At 38.0% G+C, this 12,304-nt stretch overlaps 1 pseudogene; it reads right to left on the bottom strand.

The window, feature by feature from the left end:
* Window positions 1-4,155: 4,155 nt before the first annotated feature.
* LOC126592070 (14-3-3-like protein GF14 lambda) lies at window positions 4,156-4,884 on the bottom strand (annotated as a pseudogene).
* Between the last annotated feature and the right edge of the window lie 7,420 nt (window positions 4,885-12,304).

The raw sequence follows: 12,304 nt of genomic DNA, 5'->3' as shown, positions 1-12,304 counted from the left end.
CCAAAAGGTTCCAAGCCTGCCAAATCCATGTTAACTTCATACATCAACCGCCTAAACCATTACACCTAGGCCTGGCAAACGGGTCGTGTCTGTCATGTTTGTGTCATTTTCGTGTAACATCTGTTATCTTAACGGGTTCATGTCGTGTCACACATATTATCTTAACGGGTCCTTAACAGGTCAGGTCACTTTACCTAATGGGTAAAGTGACCCGACCTGTTAAGGACCCTTTATGACCCATTAAGAAAAATATATTTTTTTCTTAAATTTGCACATACCACACATTACCACATAAATATTACTTCAAAACATTAAAACACATTTGTCGTTGAAGTACTACATCTACACTCGAAAATAAGAGCCTAATAAAAAACATCCATACACTAGTCTATTACAAAATATTAAATGTGCAAGGATATGCAAAATGAAAGAGTTTTTGTTTTCAAGGACCTTTCTCAAAAGTTTAAACATTGCCAATGGAACTTAAAGTTTGCATGTTATTTCGTTTACAAAATCCTCAATTTTCTCATCAATCATCATAGGGAAATTGTATTGGAACTTTGGCTTGATCTATTGCCTTCAAGAGTTATGTTGATGATGTTTTCAGTAAGGTTTTCCATGTCAAAACTCTCTTCCGCATAAACTAAGTATAGAAAAACCAAACATTAAAAACCATTCAAATTATGAGAAGTTTACCAAAATAATTATGAAAAGAAATAAAACAATAGTATTATACCATATAAAAATATATTACCTCCTTTTCCAAATAGTCAATCTCATGTGCACAACAAAGCTTGAACTGTTTCTAGTAACAATGAACTACGATATTGATCTAGTACTCTATCCCCAATACTAAATGCAGATTCTGATGCAACAGTTGAAATGGGAATTGTTAACACATCTTGTGCTAACTGAGAAAGTATTGGATATTGAAAACACTCCATTTGCCACCAAGAAAGGACATCTATGTCTACTTTTCTATCTATTCTTTTATCCTCCAAATACTTCTGCAACTCATTTTTTTCAATCGAACTTGAACCATCGTAATTATTATCAAAATCCTACATCATAAAAAACATAATAAGAATCATGCATCATGTCAATTTCAAATATAATATCAACACTTTTTATAGTACTACTACTACAAATATATAAAGTAAATAAAAACAAACTTATGTTACCTCAAAGAGAACATCTCCAGATTCTGTTTGACGATTAGGCATTGAATTCATTGGAGTATTTGAATTGTCAAGATGCGAAAGTTTTTCCAAGTATACACCAAAAAGAACATTCAATTTGTCATTAACCTTTGTAAATTCGACCGAATTCACACCATGAAGCTTTGTGTAAGCCCAATCCACAAAATGCAATTTATAACAAGGGCCTAAGATGATTGCAATTGCCAAAATCAAGTTGTACTCTGACCAATACTTCTCAAACTTCATGTACATGTAAGTCCCCATCTTATTCATGAAACTTTCAGAGTCATTCATGGCTGCCTTAATTTGAAGTTGGATTACGAACACCTTAGGGAAGAACAAATTTGATGTGAGGTACTTTGTCCCATAGAATAAGCACGTAACCTCATAAGAATACCCCTAAAACTTGGAAATCTTCATTATTTTATCTCACTCTTCAGAAGAAGGACAACTACTAAAATTGGAATCACTCAACCCTAAATGAATCAAAGCATATCGATAGAAAATTGCACTATCTAGCATAATATAGGTTGACTTCCATCTAGTAGATACATCTTGTCTCAAACCTCTCTTACTATCCAATATTCCCACTTGTCTAACACATACATAAAACTTTAGTTTCCTAGCCTCAGAGCCCTTTATATACTTGATGCATTCATGAATCTTTATCACCGAAGAATAAATTTCTTTAAGTCTGTTGATGCACAAAGCCAGAGGGGTCTTGGAATAACGTAAATCCGACCGTGAATCTGCAAGAAAGTAAAGAACACAAGATGTATCGTGGTTCACCCTAATGTTTGGGCTACATCCACACTGATGTTGATATTGTTCACTCTAAATGGTGAATATACAAGAAGGCTAGAGGCAGTGTGCTCTCTAGCCTATTTTCTGTGTGCTCTCTTCCTATGGCCTAAAACTTGACCTCCTTTAATGAGGAGAGTGAGAAGTCCTTTTATAGAATAAGGGCTCCTCACTTATTACATATTTACCCCCTTCATTTATTACATAATTACATTTGAGTCCTCCGAGTATTTATACGAGGTCTAAATATGGAGGCCCTAAGTATGGTACAAACAGTAGTCCTCCAAGTCTTCAGTTAAGAGAGTCTTTTGGCTGGAGACTTGAAATTCAGTCCATGTGTGGGCCGAAGTAACTAGATGTCGTCTGGAACTGATACTCGATATGAGGCGGTGCTCAATGTGAAATGATGCTCAACTAGAAGTAGCACATGTTACAAGGTTACTCGACTTGTGGCTTATGTTGCCTTGGTTGGCTCGGCTTGTGGCGTTGAAGGTGAATGAGTCCTTTTTATAGAATAAGGGATCGCTCCTCAATACATAAATAATGGGCTAGAGTTGATACTCGCGGCGAGGTGGTTGCTCAGCAGGCGGCGATGCTCTCTAATGATGGTGAGGGAGTCCCTTTTATAGAATAAGGGCTCGCTCCTCAATACATAAGTGATGGGTTAAGAGTGATGCTCGCGGCGAGGCGTTTGCTTAGCTGGCGGTGATGCTTTTTAATGATGGTGAGAGAGTTCCTTTTATAGAATAAGGGTTTGCTCCTCAATACACAAGTGATGGGTTAAGAGTGATGCTCGCGACGAGGCGGTTGTTCAACTGGCAGCGATGCTCTCTAATGAAGGTGAGGGAGTCCCTTTTATAGAATAAGGGTTCGCTCCTCAATTCATAAGTGATGGGCTAGAGTTGATGCTCACGGCGAGGCGGTTGCTCAATAGGTGGCGATGCTCTCTAATGATGGTGAGGGAGTTCCTTTTATAGAATAAGGGTTCACTCCTCAGTACATAAATAATGGGTGCTCTCTAATGAAAGTAAAGGAGTCCCTTTTATAAAATAAGGGTTCGCTCCTCAGTACATAAATAATGGGTTAAGTCCCCTCAAGTATTTTTCATAAGGCCCCGTTGTGGAAGCCCAATATATGGTACATAGTGTAGTCCCCCAAGTCTTCAATCAATGGAGTCTGTTGGCTAGAGACTTCAAATTCAATCCATGTATGGGCCGAAGTGGTGGTTGTTCAGAGACGGTCTTTGTATACCATGCATTGAAGCTTTGTAAGTGAAGCTTTGAAGCTGAAGCTTTTGTAAATGAAGCTTTGAAGCTGGAGCTCTGTAAATGAAGCTTTCGAAGCTGATTGACATAAGTGATGCTCATGAATGTTTATGTTGATTGACATGAGTGATGCTCATGGATGTTGACATGAGTGATGCTTATGAATGTTGATATGAGTGATGCTCATAAATGTTTATGAATGTTTATGTATGATTGACATGAGTGATGACCTAGTGGGTGATAAATGCTCATGAATTTTGGAGTATTGGACGTACTTTTGATCACCTAGTGGGTGATAATAGCGGAAGGCTACCAAATAATTTTGGAGTACTGGGCGTACTTTTGATCACCTGGTTGGTGATACTAGCGGCAGGCTGCCGAATAATTTTTGGAGTACTGGGCATACTTTTGATCACTTGGTTGGTGATAATAGCAGCAGGCTGCCGAATAATTTTGGAGTACTAAACGTACTTTTGATCACCTGGTGGGTGATAATAGCAGCAGGCTGCCGAATAATTTTGGAGTGCTGGGCGTACTTTTGATCACCTGGTTGTTGATAATAGCGGCAGCCTGCCGAATAATTTTGGAGTATTGGACGTACTTTTTTTTTTAACCCTCTGATGGGGTTATACAGATGTCTCCGAAAGATAAGAAAAATAAATCACATCATTCAAAAATAAATCCGACCCTCTGCTCAATGGGTCACACCCATAATTCCCTTTTCTGCATGCCATCACCACCGCAATTATGTCTGCTTCTTTTTATCTTCTTTTGCTTTCTGCTTTTACTTTCTGCTTTTCTTTCTACTTTCTGCTTTTGTTTTTGTTTTTGTTTCTTATTTTTCTTTTCCCTTTTGCAGTTGGCAGACAAGGAATGATAATAGGATTAATAATAAGAAAAGAATCTTATCTCCGCTTTTGCTTTTGTTTCTCACTCCGTTTCCTGCATGTTCTCCTGTTTGGCCATGCTGCAAGCTTTATCAGACTGATTGAGAATGTCATAGTAGAACACTGAGAAATTTAGTGCCAGACCCAATCTTATTGGATGAGTTGGTGATAGAACCGCAAGTACTATGTCCTGGGCAGCCTTGTAAGCAAGCATAGTGTTCTCAGCAGCAATTTTTCTCTTCTCGGCGGACTTGAACTCTGCCATGTAACGGTGGTAGTCGCCCTTCATCTTCAGATAGAAGACCTTGGACTCACTGGCCGACGCCAACGGCACAAGATTGGAGTCTAAGAGCTTCAATATGCTAGCGTAGACATCAGAGAGCTTGGACTCAACCTTGGATCTGTACTCCTTGATGAGTGGCACGTGTTCCTCGTTCTTCCGGCCCTCCTCCTTCTGCTCGATTGAAGAACACGATGCGCTAAGAGGCACGGAGGGAGCCGATCACGTTCTTGTACGCGATGGAAAGAAGGTTGCGCTCCTCGACAGTCAGCTCGACGGCCGGAGTCGAACCAACGACCAATTTCTCCATGAACTGGACCATATCCTCATAGCGCTCTGCTTGCTCAGAGAGCTTCGCCAGGTACACGTACTGCTCCCTGGTGAGGTTATCGGGGACGACGGAAGCCATCAGAATGGGTGTTGGAAAACAAGCTTGGCAATTGCGTGTGAGGTGTTTGTTAAAATGTCTCTGTAATTTGCTTGTGGAATTGGAGGCTATTGGTCAGCGGATTCAAGAGAGATGCACCTGAGTTTTTCTTTCTCTCTGTAGATTGAATTGGTGTGTCTCTGAGTGTGGGTGTTAGGTTTCTACAGATTCACGGTGGTGAGATTTGATGAAAAAATGAAAGAGAACCGACATAGTTTTTCATGTCGATTCCCACAGACGGCGCCAAATGTTGATGCACAAAACCGGAGGGGTCTTGGAACAACATAAATTCGACCGTGTATCTGCAAGAAAGTAAAGAACACAAGATGTATCGTGGTTCACCCTAATGTTTAGGCTACGTCCACATTGATCTTGATATTGTTTCACTCTGAATGGTGAATATACAAGAAGGCTAGAGGCAGTGTACTCTCTAGCCTATTTTCTATGTGCTCTCTTCACATGGCCTAAAACTTGACATCCTTTCATGAGGAGAGTGAGGGGTCATTTTATAGAATAAGGGCTCCTCACTTATTACATATTTGCCCCCTTCATTTATTACATAATTACATTTGAGTCCTCCGAGTATTTATACGAGGTCTAAATACGAAGGCCCTAAGTATGGTACAAACAAAGTCCATCTTAAACTATCAAATTCAAAACATGAGCACAACAACGCACATGAAAGAACTCACCATTCATCATAAGAAGACTTCTAAGATTCAATTGATTCTTCAAAATGCTAACAAAAGAAATATTTGAAGAAGCATTATCCAAAGTAATAGAAAATAACTTCTTCTCAATCCCCCACTTAGTCACCAATGCATTAATTTTCTCAGATAATGCAACACCAGTATGCGGAGGAGGCATGTGACAAAACCTTAAATTTCTTTTATGCAATTTCCAATATTTGTCTACAAAGTGAGCAGTAAGAGCAAGATACTCATCAGTGCATTGTGAGGTCCATAAGTCTGATATCAAACAAATTCTACCTTTAACTGAGCCTAACAAATTATGAAGCCTTTGTTTTTCATTTTTGAACATCCTCAACACACAAGCTTTAATTGTATTTCTACACGGTAACTTAATATCAGGATATATATATATATATATATATATGCAAACAAAGTCCTAATTCCCTCATATTCTGAAAAACTAAAAAGAAGATTATGCTTGATGATGGCATTTACCAATAAGCTTCGGAATACCACAGGATCAAAGTTTTGGGAACAGAATTCAGACACCGACAATAATCCACCAATCGGTCCAGGGCATGTTTTCAAATGTCTATTCATATTACCCGTCCCATGATGACTATCATTTATTACCAATTTCTTACAATCTTTACATTGAGCACGACTTTTACCATCTTAAAAAATAGTAGTCAATTTGTTGAAAGTTTTCCAAACAAGAGACCTAAATGTTCACTTACCTAATTTGATCACTCTAGCCTTTTTCTTTGCAGGACTTGTATTTGTATCTTCTGTATTTTCACTTCCATGATCAGATTGTATTCCCATTGTAACTTTCACTGACCCTCCATCACTAAGGTTCGTAAAATCTTGGTCTACAACATCCATTGCTTCATGAAAGAAAAACAAAACTAAGATTACCAATTCTAGATAAACAAAACTGCAAATTACCAAACAATACTAAGATTACCAATACTAAGAGTCGGACCTGTTCTAAAAACCAAGTAAGAATTTGCACACTCAATACTAAGATTACGAATTCTTTAGCAAAACACAGAAGTGGAACAAATAGCTAGCTAGTAGTTGATTTGTTTTGTTTATCTAACTCAGATCACATTTTGTGCTTAATTTCTTCTAGTGCAGGGGTTGTGGATTGGTTTAACCACACAGTCACAGTGGACAAAATGGAGAAAATGGACTCAACTGCAAATCATAGTGGATTGGTGCAGTGATTACGCTACGCACAAAATGGACTCAACTGGATTTACCTCGTAATGCTGATGCAGTTTTAGCCTAACTGAAGGTCACACAGTCACACTCACATAGAACTAGTAAACAACATAGACCACATAGGCAACCTATTTGATTAGTTTATGGAATTTTGAAGAAATTTATTGCAGAGAAAAATAGCCTCTAGATGTTGGAGTTTTCTCAAAAGTAAATTATCAAAAATTAGTCCGTCGAGCTTAATAAGATTTTGTGGTATCCACTAGTGTAAATATTTTAAATTCAAGATTGAATTCATTCATTGTAGTCATATAGGGTCAATGAGCGTAGCTATAAAAAATAATCAACATCAGAGTTAAAATAACCGTTAAATCGTGATTTTTCATTTATAATCGTCGAAAAGTTTTGTCCCATTACTTGATCTCTGAATGTTTGTTTTTTGTGATTTTTGGCGTATGCAATCTCGAAAGATATACAAACAAGTTTGACGGTTGGATCATTAAAAGTAGTTTCATAGGATGCGTATCCCATCAAAACAATAGATTTACTAAAACTTAGAGTTTATTTATACTTTCATTAAGTATAACATAAGATTTTGTGGTATCCAGTTGTGTAAATATTTTAAATTGACGATCAAATTCATTCATTGTATTCATATAGGGTCAAGGAGTGTAGTTGTAAAAATCATCAAAATCAGAGTTAAAATAACTGTTAAATCGTGATTTTTCGTTTTATAACCGTCGAAAGGTTTTGTCCCGTTACTTGATGTTTGAATGTTTTTTTTTTTGTGATTTTTTGCTGATGCGATCTCGAAGTATATACAAACAAGTTTGACGGTTGGATCGTTGAAATTAGTTTCATAGAATTCGTATCCCATCAAAACGATAGATTCACTAACACTAAGAGTTTATTTATACTTTCATTAAGTATAACATAAGATTTTGTGGTATCCACTTGTGTAAATATTTTAAATTGATGATCAAATTCATTCATTTTATTCATATAGGGTCAAGGAGTGTAGTTGTAAAAAATCATCAAAATCAGAGTTAAAATAACTGTTAAATCGTGATTTTTTTTGTATAACCGTCGAATTTTTTTCTTCTCATTACTTGATCTCTGAATGTTTGTTTTTTGTGATTTTTGGCGTATGCGATCTCAAAGCATATACAGACAAGTTTGACGGTTGGATCATTAAAATTTGTTTCATAGAATTCGTATCCCATCAAAACGATATATTCACTAACACTTAGAGTTTATTTATACTTTCATTAAGTATAACATAAGATTTTGTGGTATCCACTTGTGTAAATATTTTAAATTGACGATCAAATTCATTCATTGTATTCATATGGGGTCAAGGAGTGTAGTTGTAAAAAATCATCAAAATCGGAGTTAAAATAACCGTTAAATCGTGATTTTTTTTTATAATCATCGAAAAGTTTTGTCTCATAACTTGATCTCTGAATGTTTGGTTTTTATGATTTTTGGCGTATACGATCTCGAAACACATACAAACAAGTTTGACGGTTGGATCATTAAAATTAATTTCATAGAAATCGTATTCCATCCAAACGATAGATTCACTAACACTAAGAGTTTATTTATACTTTCATTAAGTATAACATAAGATTTTGTAGTATCCAGTTGTGTAAATATTTTAAATTGACGATCAAATTTATTCATTGTATTCATATAGGGTCAAGGAGTGTAGTTGTAAAAAAATCATCAAAATCAGAGTTAAAATAACTGTTAAATCGTGATTTTTTGTTTTATAACCGTCGAAAAGTTTTGTCTCATTACTTGATCTCTGAATGTTTTTTTTTTTGTGATTTTTGGCGTATACGATCTCGAAGCATATACAAACAAGTTTGACGGTTGGATCGTTAAAATTAGTTTCATAGAATTCGTATCCCATCAAAACGATAGATTCATTAACACTGAGAGTTTATTTATACTTTCATTAAGTATAACATAAGATTTTGTGGTATCCACTAGTGTAAATATTTTAAATTGAAGTTTGAATTCATTCATTGTATTCATATAGGGTCAAGGAGTGTAGCTGTAAAAAATCATCAAAATCGGAGTTAAAATAATTGTTAAATCGTGATTTTTTGTTTTATAACCGTCGAAAAGTTTTCCCGTTACTTGATCTTTGAATGTCTTTTTTTTTTTGCGATTTTTTGTTGATGCGATCTCGAAGCATATACAAACAAGTTCAACGGTTGAATCGTTGAAATTAGTTTCGTGTATCCCATCAAGTTCAATGGTATGTGTGTACATATATATATATATATATATATATATTTGATCTATATTTAAATCTATTTATTTTGTACATATAATTATTATAGTTTTTAGGGGTATAAAATTTAATTTAAAATTTAATATATATATATATATATAATTATTATAGTTAATATTTGGGAGGTATAATTATTATAGTTAATTTAATATATATATATAATTATCATAGTTTTAAACTTTTTAGGGGTATAAAATTGTTAAATTAATATATATAATTATTATAGTATTTTTTAGGGTTATAAAATTATTAAATTAATATTCTGCTTATCATTTATCGTGTTACCCACATGTATACCCGAACTAACCCGTTATCTTAATAGGTGCTTATGGGGTACCCGATAACACCCGATTCGTTATCGTGTCTACCCGAACACCTGTTAATTTCGTGTCGTGTCGTATCGGGTAATCGGGTCATGTCAGCAATTGTCAGGCCTAATTACACCTTACAGTTGCTTCATGGCCGTTCAATGCATGGGGATTGGACGTCGTAAGACGGATCGCACCAAAGTCATATGTTGGAAAAACTTACACCCTAGCTGCAACAAATTACTTCTCCAAATGGGTTGAAGCTATACCCCTAAGGGAAGTCAAGAAGGAAATTGTCGTCTGTTTCATCAAGAAGCATATCATCCACCAATATGGTGTGCCTCGTTACATCATCACCGACAATGGAACACAATTCTCCAACATACTCATGGACTAGCTCTGCGAGAAATACAAGTTCAAGCAGCATAAGTCTTCCATGTATCATGTCCCAGGCAATGGCTTCGCATAAGCATTCAACAAAACTCTATGCAACCTCTTGAAGAAGGTCATTGGTAGGACCAAGAGAAATTGGCACAAGAGAATAAGTGAAGCATTTTGGGCATAAAGGACGACGCACTGGACGCCTACTCAAGTTACGCCGTATTCGTTCGTGTATGGCATGGAGGCTGTTTTGCCGTTGGAAAGCCAAATTCCCTCACTGAGGATGGCTATACAAAAAGGTCTGACTAATAAAGAGAATGCAAAGTCGCATCTTCAAGAGTTAGAAGCACTGGATAAGAGAAGGCTCGAAGCTCAACAACACTTAGAATGTTATTAAGAACGACTCTCCAAGGCCTTCAACAAGAAAGTTCACCCTTGTTCTTTTCAGTTGGGAGATCTTGTCCTTACATTGTGTAGGCCTATCATCACGACGCACAAGACCAGAAGCAAATTCACCTCGAAGTGAGATGGACCTTACGTAGTACAAAAAGTCTACACAAGCATTGCTTACAAGATTGTGAAGAAGATGGCTTGAGGATTGGCCCCATAAACAGCAAGTTCTTGAAGCGCTACTATGCCTAAGAATAAGCCATGCTCCTGACCCGCAAGAGCATAAACTGCATACTACACAAAAGAAAAATTAAAAAAAAATGTATTTGAACTACGTTATGACTTGATGTTTTCTTTGAAAGGGCACATAGGTAGCTCGAACGTTAAACTTCGAGTTCAATCAATAAAGATTTTTATTAAAGGTTTGATTAATGAAGGTCAATGTTATTACAATTTCTTTGTACCAAAAAAAATGTATATAATATATTTTTATATTATATATATATTGAAGTGTCCACTTAAAAGCCACATGGATGGAGCAAAGCAATCTTAGTCAAATTCTACAGCAAGCCTAGGTCCAGCTCTCGCCAAGCTCACCACATGCCACAGGCCGGCCCAATGCCATAGTTATCCTAGCTCGCTCGACGCAGCCGGATTCCACTAGCCCAAATCCAGGCCCAACTCCCAAACCCAACTTCTCCATCTCCATTCTTAAGCTTTGAAAAAAAAAACGCTGAGCGCTGTTCTCTCTCCACTTCATTCTTCCTTGCATCGTGAAACTCCTCCGGTCCACCTCTATTAGACGCGTCTGTCTCTACGGTGCTGACCATCATCAAGGCCTTCGTCTTCCATCCCAACGCAGCAGAGCAGTGGGTGAACTTCATCGCCCAAGCTCCTCCCTACATGCGAAACACCCAATCTGTCTCTTCCACCGCTGTTACACTGCACTTGATGATGAAGAAGACGCAACTCTGGCAGTTAGATATTGTCTTCCATCACAAGAAATTAAAGATATTGTGGATGCTCCACCACTTCCCGCCTCTGTCATTTTCACTATATAAACCCACAACGGCTGTTATCCTCTCTGCTCTCAATCATTCAGGCATAAAGACTATGCCTCTTTCTCTCTGCGCTAATCTCACTGGAGGTAGCATGAAGATCCCAAGTGGAGCAAAAGCTGGCTTGCAACGTGGCGGTGCACTCCCAATTGGCAAAGACTTTCATCTCATCCACACCGTTTGTCAGCACATCTCTGTCGTCCGTCTTCCGTCTTGAATCGTTGCATGAGAGAAGACATGATGGTGGAGATCCGGAAGAGCAAGTGCGAAAAGAGCTTGCTGAAATAGTGTCGCGAAGGCCCGCAAGCCCAACAATTCACACTATCTTTCCAGCCATCAAATCTCGAGAAGAAGGTGGAAAGTCTGCCTACAATGGTTGCTGGGGTTTGGTCTGATGACAACGGTTTGCAATTTGAGTCCGTATCATAGTCGGTTGATGGAACCGAATGGCCGAAGCAACTGCACCTTTGTCCACTTCAAGCTTGAGCCTCTCGGCTTCAACATCACCACCCACCTTCAGCCCTGGCGGTTTGAAGATTCGATAGCCACGGTTCCAGCAGATCCAAGCTTTTCCACAGCTGACTCGTCATCTTCTTCCTCCACAGCTGCAGCAAATCCAAGCTTTTCCACGGCCGCCTTGTCGTCTTCCACCCTCCATCGAAGGGGCAGCACCAACACCTGCGCCAGTATCTTAAAGCTCCTCGCAGCTGCCAACAACCTCGAGCTCGTCACTCTGGCCACCATGATCAAGATTGGCGAAAAACTTTAGTGACCACTGTCAAATGACTAACTAGTCGTGAAGCTCGACGCTTTGCACTACCTCAAGCTGGTCACTCTGGCCACCATGATTAAAATCGACGAAGAACTTCAGTCATCGTTGTCAAACGACTAACCGGTCGTGAAGTTCGACGCTTTGCACTACCTCAAGCTCGTCACCCTGGCCATCATGATCAAAGTTGGTGAAGAACTTCAGTGACCACTGTCAAACGACTAGCCGGTCGTGAAGCTCGACGCTTTGCACTACCTCAAGCTTTAGTCCATCTTCACCCAAGATGGTCGTTGCTCTGTGCCTTACCTCCCACTGCTCCAA

Source organism: Malus sylvestris, chromosome 12, assembly GCF_916048215.2.
Source record: "Malus sylvestris chromosome 12, drMalSylv7.2, whole genome shotgun sequence".
Lineage (NCBI taxonomy): Eukaryota > Viridiplantae > Streptophyta > Magnoliopsida > Rosales > Rosaceae > Malus > Malus sylvestris.
This window is presented reverse-complemented; position numbering and strand designations above follow the sequence as displayed.